Genomic DNA, 8,407 nt, shown 5'->3' on the forward strand with positions numbered 1-8,407 from the left:
CACGCAGCCCCCAGAGCACGCTGCCTTTGCTATGCTTACTTACGATCACCTTGTTATTGGCAAAGTAAAGCTAAATTTAAAGTACAATAAATGAGTGCATATTTTTACAGCATCAAAATCATTAAAATCTGGAGAGAAAGCCTTCCTACTTTTGTTTCAAATTCAAGTGCATTCATTTACAAATGTTAGGGGTTTTTTTGTTATGGTAAGAGGTTAAACATTATTTACTGATTCATAGTACAGGTATTATGACGAAAATGCCCTGGTTTGTCTTGGACAATGCCTGAAGTTTCCAAGAGATTTAGGGTTTGACTAGTGACCTTGGAGTCACCACAGAGCCGGTCCCAGCTGGACCCGTCCCTGAGGGAAAGGTTTTTCTGGAGACGGGGAGTACCAGGGCAGTTCTGCGCATTGTTCCTGCCGGCCGTCAGCCGTGTGATGCTCCCATCCCGCAGCAGAGGTGATGGCATGTCTGACAGAAGCAAGAGGCTTCCTGTCCCCAGGGCAGGGACATCTGCAGCAGCAGCAGCGTAAGGGAGTCTGTAAGCCATGGGGAAATGGGGGGGATGCAGCAGGACCTCTCTGGAGCTTTCCATCACAAGGGCTCTGCTCCCCTCAAAGAGAGGTGAGCAGGGATGCATAGATGATCGAGCAAGGTGCTGTGTGTCTCTGAAGTGCGCTTGAAACTATTCATTTTCCCCTGTTTTTCAGGTGTGACCAGATCTTGAATTTTTTTTCTTTTTGGTCTACTTAGGAACTGTTTATTAGCATTTTCCAGGCGGTTTTGTTAGCAGTGCTTAGTGTCTGGATGCTCTCAGGGCTGAGCCAGCTACTGCTGCCAGGCAGGTAGTGCTGCAGATCCTCTCATTGGCGGCAGGGCAGGGTTTCCCCTTTAAGCTCTGCTCCTGTGCTGTGAACTGTGTTGCAAAACTTCTCGCTGCCCGAGACCTCCCTGGGGAGGAGTAAGTTGAGTCTCTGGCAGCTCAGGACGTGTTTTCCTTCAGCATAGTCCTTAGAGAGGTTAGCAGGTGCCCATCCATTCTTTATCAGCCAGTCTCCACCATTTGTTTCTCTAGCTTTCCTGTCGCTTGCTTTCAGGGAGGCTTTCCGCCCTTGCAGGGCATGGCCCCTGCAGACTGCGCGGTGCCGGCATCTGGGCCGAAGGCAGGGACGGTGCCACACTCTGCGTCACGGGCTGTGCCAGGGCTCCGGGCACATTCAGCTCCTCTTTGGCTGTGCAAGATCAGCCGGTGTCAAGCCGTTCGTTTCCCAGGAGGTGACTGATCGCTGTAGGCACGGGGTCTGGCTTCCCTCCCCGGCCTCCACTGCAAACTTGAGAGCAGGTTATTAACTAATCATGAGTCTGGAACTGGAAATAGGGAACATTTGGGTATGAATTTTCAAACGGTTGTCGCTTGTGCTTGGCCTCGTAAAACTTCTCAGCTCTGCAGACGTGCTCATGAATACAGCTTCACTGTGTGCCGTGGTTATTGTAACCGTACAAGAAACAGTCAAGGCAAATTGTCATTCTCATTTGCCAAAACACTTTAGGGACAGCTTTTTCCATTATTTGACTGTTTGTAGTCTTGGCTCTGATCTGAAGTTTTTAGGCTGGTGAAGGACAGTTCTCACTTCCCCAAATTCCACCTGTCATCTGTGGATTCAGGCTTGAATTAGTCTTTACTGATTAAATTGCTGAAGGGGAAGAATGGGCAACTGGCAGCTCTTAAAGCCAAGTGGTCTGCAGGGGTCTATAGCCCCAGCAAAACATCACTAACCCGCACTGGGTTATTCCTACGTGCCGGCTGGGAACCCCCAGGTGGCTGCTCTAACCGGCTTCGGCTGCCAGCAGCCCCCAGGAGCAACCGCCGGCCGCCTGGTGCCACCCCGGCCATCGCTGCTGCCCTGCCACACGTAGGGCGCAGGCGCAGATCCTAGGGGCACCCAACAATCTGCAGGGCAGCCAACAGCCTGAACATAGACGAAATGGCTTATTTGCAACACGGTACAGTTGCTGAAGGGGTTCCTGAAAAACTCCCTTGCAACTTGTATAGTCATGCATGTTTAGAGAGCAGTGCATAGTAGCTATTGCTCTGCTTACAGTCTGATGAAGAGAGTTTTAGAGAAACTACCATGGTGCTTTGTAAAAGTCATGGTGCTGGTGTTGTCTGTGCTTTCATTCATTCCTCATCTACTATGACTGCCTCATTCATTTGTTTGTATCAGGCCTTTCATGAAGCCATTGCATTTCAGTATCTTTGAAAGCAGCTAGAAACTGCCCTGCAATTATGCACATGTGCATTTCTTAACCCGCTGAAAATACCTAGTCTTTTGGGATCAGATTTCTGCACTCAACTTTCTGTGAGTATATGAACTTGGTGCTTCTTCTACAAGGAGCAGGCAGAGTTTGCAGGGTCCACCAGCCGTGTGTGCACCAGAGCCGCGTATCAGCCTGATTTATACACGTGGGTGCACTGCATTCTGGGATGCAAGGGGTCAGGAGCAAATCCTTCATGGCTAAGGAATTTGCATATGCAGAATTGAATCCACAATCAAGGAGACGCCTCTGAAACACTAGCTCCTAGATGAGAGTACTTACTACAGCGGGCATAGATCCCCTTTAAATCCATAGGAGTTAGGGTATAGAAGCAGTCTGCTTATCACAGCCATGGGTCTGCTTTCACCTAAAAGAGTAATACACAATTTACTGCAGATTTGGCCTGGCCTTTATACAAAGCAGGGAAGAACAAAAGGAGCTTTCTCTTTCTTCCTCTCTCTTGTGCAAGATTATTGTGGGGGGTGTGAACATCTCACATCTGCGCTGCGGGGTTGGGGTTGAGAAGGGACAGGCAGCACGAGCAGGTGTGTGGGTACGGACCCAGCCCCTGCATTGCGCTGCTGGGTATCTCCCCTTCAGAGCCACCGCTGGAGGAGCACCTTTCCAGTCAGTGTGTCCAGCCAGCTGGGGTGGCTACAGGACCTGAGATTGTACCTGGGAGAAGTACAAAAATTGCATGAAGAGCAGAGCTGTCTTTGCTCGACTAGCAGTTTTAGCTGGTGTATGAAGGCACTGAAAACAATTCCTTCTGCACTAACTAGTCTCGTTCCTGGTAAATCTCCGCTCATGACCGTCGTTCAGTTACGGATGTTCCCAAATGGGTGTCACCATCTGCTCCGCTAACTTACAGGGAGTCACTTTCTTTTCATCGTCTTCTCTCTTTTTATCCCCCAGCTTTTTCCCTGCAGCTAGGACACCTGGTGGGTCAGAGCACATTATGACGGAGGTGCTCCCATCACTCGAAGCTTTGGTCTGCATTGCTGTTCCCTGGAGTAGAGTGCTAATATTTTCTCTCAGTTAAAAAGAAAAAGTCCAGCCCAAGCATACCTGTCAGTTTGGCAGTAAATTCATGCATGTTTTGTTGAAGGGCCATCTCCCACAGACATGGGAGCAAGGTATGACCGTCGTCCTTGAGCACAAACAGAAACCAGTGGTGCAAATGCAGAGGGTGCTTCTGCCAGGAGGAACCTCTGTGTGAGTCACTGGGTAAGGTGCTGGCGATGGTGGAGCCAAGCCGTGGCCAGATCCTTGGTCTTGTTTGTCTCCTGGGCCCCCATCCGGGACCCAGCCTAGCATCAGGCAATACCAATCTAGGAAGTGCAACTGTGGCCCTAGCGCCCAGAAAACTGGGATTTGGTGCCAGTCAGGGGACAGTTGGTGCTGCAGGGCTGCACGGTGTTAGCAGGGCTTCACTGGTGTATTGGAGACAAGGTGCAGGAGACAGACGTTTAGACTGCTGTCTCTTTTGGAAATAATATCTTGGTCTTTCTCACTTCTAACCTTCACATCCTGGAATTTCCCATGCTGGCATTAAAAGCTGCTCAGGAAATTTTGGGCTAAATGCTTTAACTGAAACTGTTTTTTTTTTTTTTTGGTGGGAAAGCGTTAGTTCCGATAATATTTTCATCTAGTACTTTGCTTTGACATTTTCAAGTAAAAAAGAAAACGCATGCTCTTTTTATTTGGAAATGTCTTCTAATCTGTTCAGTGACACTAATTGCAGTAAGAAAAGGTGAAACATACAGAATGTCTGAAATACAAATGGAAAAAATGTTTGGTGGTTGATGTTCAGTGAAAATATTTCAGCTGACCTAGATCAAAATTGCTTCTAGAGTTCCTGTTTGTGCAAAGTTTTGAGATTTTATTTTTTTACTTGGAAAACTCTTCAGCATCTCAGAAGTTTTATGAAACCGGGGAAACCATTCCCTATCCTGCTGTCTCAGCATCATATCCTCCTAAGAAGAGAGGCTGGCCCGGGGATCATGTGGTGTAACATGTCTTCAGCCTCCTACTCGAGCAAATGTGGTCACGAAGCAGTGCAGCTTCCCCTGGAACAGTTCCACTAATTTCTGTGCCGATCTGCTCTGTACCGATGCCAACGTACACCAGGGAAATGATGGTTTATTGTCCTTAGCTGTTTCAGTGCACCTTAGAGCAGGATGTAACTGAATGATATGAATCCTCATCACGTTTTGATACATGTGAAAATATAATTGATGGGAAATAGGTTCCTGACTATCTTTTACATGAAGAAGGAGAAACTGGTTGTGATTCTGCATTTTTCTTTCTAGCTCACCACAGGTGACAAGATTTGTGTCCTGGGAGAGCAATGCGAGCCAGACCCGCTCCTACGTTTGGTAGATCGACTTCATGTGGGAAGTGGATTTTGTCTGCAGCCAGTCAGACACAGGCAAAACAACAGGCTGTTTGTTTAACAAGGCTGAAACCGTGTCTGTTTGTTTCCCTGCCCTAAAATATCTCTCACAACTTATCTTGTGACTGAGGTCAGCCTCAGATAACCGAGTCCTTGTCTGTGCCTCGCTACAGCATGAGTGAGCGCGTTCTGTGTCCCCAGTCCCCATGGTGAAATTCTGTACTGCTCTTTTCTGCCTTCATTTCAGGTATCGCTTACACTGATTTCAACAAAAAATAAATACGGGAACTTTGTGGCTCCTGCTTTAGACGAGTGCTGTAGCACTGCGGGAGTATTTTAAGTGCGGTAAAAACAAGGCATCAGCAAAATATATGGGCTGCTTTAACCGCGCGTTCGCAGAGTTTCGTCTTTGAATTTGTAACTGTTTTTTTGCAGTTACACTGAATGGAAAATAGCTTTTAAACACATCCTATAGAGAAGCAAAAAGATGATTTCTTCTTGAATCACAGACATCTAAGCAGAGTACATGTGTGGATAGAGCTTCCCTGAAGCGAAAGTGCTCCCCTGAGCTGTGGAATTGATGACAACAGGATTCAAACAGCGGAGTTGTGCTCTTCTGCAGCCCGTATAACCCAACTGGAGATGAGTTTTTCACCTTGTGATAGCAGTAGCAGTACAGAGTAGTCAGTGTATAGAACCTGGCTCCTGTTTAATGAAACGCTGTTGGAGGGTCACTGTAGTATGCTTAGCCTGTGAACTGTGTGTGAACTTAAGAGTAGTTTTGTAAATCTTTCCAAGCTTGAAAATAGCCCACGAGACTACCAAAGCTTTTGCTCTCCATGGGTTTCTTATCCCTAATATAATATCCAGTCATCTAGTGTAATGGTGGTCAAGCGTTTGCTATGCCTTTGAGATAGTGGTCACCAAAGGGGTTGCTTGCTATGTTTTAGTTGACTGTTTACTTTACTGGGAGCTCGAGCTAGTTTGTGGGGAAAAGCCGTCTTGAGGATGGATTAATAAAGAAGAAGAAACCCTTCCTGTTACAGAAGCTGAGAGTGCTCCTAAGCAAGTCCTACCTAGGCATGCAGTGTAAAGGGAGGGTGGTTGGAGAGGTCTTTGCCCCAGCCTTCTCTGGTTGTAGGCAGCTGCACATAAAGTGGTTCAGCAGAGATGCTCTGACACACCTTGAACTCTGCTCCCCATTCACTTCTGCAGGTGGCTAAGTGGCACTCAACCGGATCAGAGTATCCGCATTTTACTCACTATAAAAACAATGTGACTGTGATCTATCGCTGGTGTAAATTGCAGTGCTCCCTTGGGTCCTGTAGAGGCACACCAAGAATACGGTCCCTGGGACCTGGGCTGGCTGATTTCTCAGTTGAATGTGATTGAACTGCAACTTGAATAAATGATTTCACATTGTCTGAAACACAAGTACAGTGATGTGCTTTATCGTAGACAATACTTAATATCAAGGAGTGCAGGAAAGTCTCTATTAGTAGTATAAATGCTAATCTTATGCTAACTAGTACAACATATTCGCACAATGTGTTTGCCACACGATACGATTTAGTTTGCTCCAGCTTTTGATACCCCGTTTCTTTTCTGATATACTGCTCTCTCAGGCAGTGCTGGAAATTCTTCTGAGGAGATGGGGCTTGTCAAAAAGGAAAAAGGCTATTGCTGGGACTGACAGGGAGATCTAGGGCTCAGGTCACTCCCTCTCATCTCCTAAAGAAACAAGAATTGACTTTTCTGAAGCAATTTCTACCTGTTTTTTTTCAACCAACTTTTCTTTTGTGCAGCAGCTGTAGAACAAGTAACTTTTATTCTGCATAAGCTGAAAAGTTCTCTGAAATGGGTTGAACAGCTCTGCTCCAGAATTTGCTGCCAGAAGACTCTTGAAAATGATGTGAGGGTCTCAGGGTTCGGCCCCTCATCTCTGATGCGTCAGAACTCTTCAGTAGCGAGTGTTTTCAAATGAGGAAAGGGAACATTTCAAACCCTCCTTATTATTATTCACAGACAGTTTGGAAAGATGAGTACATTGTGGCTTGCTGTCCAGAAGGGCACATGTCCTTATTTTGCTTGTAAATTTGCCCAGGGAGCATTTCCTGGGACACCAGCCCGAATTATATTGCTCTTAACAGTGATGTCCAAATGAGCAAACGCTGAGCTCCTCTGCAGGAAATGCTCTCCGTGTGGCACCCTCCAATTTGTAGGCCAATGCTTTCCCAGTCTTAAAAAAAATTAAAGACAGCACAATATCTGCCTTTCCGCTGAACAATTTGGTTTCCTAAGCCGTGGCCTCCAGCAGCAAGCAGGCGCGTCTCTGCAAACGCGTGCCCAAGTCCGGGGCTGCCTGTGGCCTTTGGGGACCAGCGGCTGGGCAAGACGGCACGTGGCCCCCGAGAGGCTGCCCGGGCCCCGCTGCCGGCGTGGCTGCTCCCGAGCAGCCACCATCTGCCTGCTGCACGTGGGGCCCCTGAGCCCCTCAAGCTGCTCTGGCGTCACGGCGGCGTGAGGCTGCCACCTCTCTCCAGCGCTTTCCTCCTGATAGCTGCATTTTTTCTTTTCTTTCTTTCTTTCTTTCTTTTTTTAAACTTTTTTCCCTTTCTGCCCTCCTTACTGCGGAAATACCCCTGCATCACTTCCCCTTAACCTTAAAAAAGTGTCTTTCTTTGATCCTCATGTTACACTGGGCCCAGCTCCGTAAGCTGCCACCAACGCGCGTGAAGTTTGTCTTCTGGCCAGACCTCTGTGACTTTAAAATCTCCTCTCCATAGCCCTGTGCTCGGTAAGGTACAGCTAGTGGTAAACGGTTTCCAAACCCTGCAAATCAATACTGAGCTGGGAAGCCTGGTATCGCACTGTTCAGAGAGTATTGTTCAGTATTGTTCAGTAAAGGAAAATCTAGGCCGGGTTTTACTAGGGGGGACGTATGTGGTCACCGTAGCAGAGCGCTACAAGCCAACTAGTTCCCCCAGGGCAGGCAAATACTATCCCTGCGTTAAAGAGCAGGACACTTGGGCAAGGACAGATGTGATTTGTCTGAAGTAAAACCAGAAGAAACGGAGGTGGAGCAGGAGCTTCCTGAGTGTATTTAGCCCCTAGTTGCGGTTCTGCCACCGCCTCTTGCAATGACTGTGGAGTAACTGAGGTGAGGCATCATGAGAGAAGAGAGTAAGGATTTAATCTCTTATTTCTCTACCTCTGTCTCATTTCATTTGTGGCCAATATTATTTCTGATTCAAGTAATGCCATGCAGTAGGTGATGTTGGTGTGGATTCACTGACATGAGGATGAAATGTCAAATTATGATGCTACCTGGCTGGCTGGCTGTATTTTGATACTGCTTTCCGCAGCTCTCCAGGTGAGATCCCAGGCAGCTAATGCTGTAATGTGTGTTACTGTCACAAAATGGCATGGCCTGTGTCGTCAGCTCCCAGGAGCGGTTGCCGGTGGGATCGAGGTGCTCCCTTTCACTCCTGACATCACTACATCGTGGTAATTCTTTGCTGGTGCTTGTGCCTTGGAAAATGATGGTAGTTTTTCACTTTTCCTTGAAGTGATTTGGTTTATACACTAAGCCGCCTTGGATGAAAATGCTTGATTTATGTTCAGAGCTTTTGCGGAAACTGGCAACTCTGTAAGGTCGGCGTCATGCTCTGAAAAGGGCCAGGCCTTTCTGAAGG

This window comes from Struthio camelus, chromosome Z (genome assembly GCF_040807025.1).
Source record: "Struthio camelus isolate bStrCam1 chromosome Z, bStrCam1.hap1, whole genome shotgun sequence".
Lineage (NCBI taxonomy): Eukaryota > Metazoa > Chordata > Aves > Struthioniformes > Struthionidae > Struthio > Struthio camelus.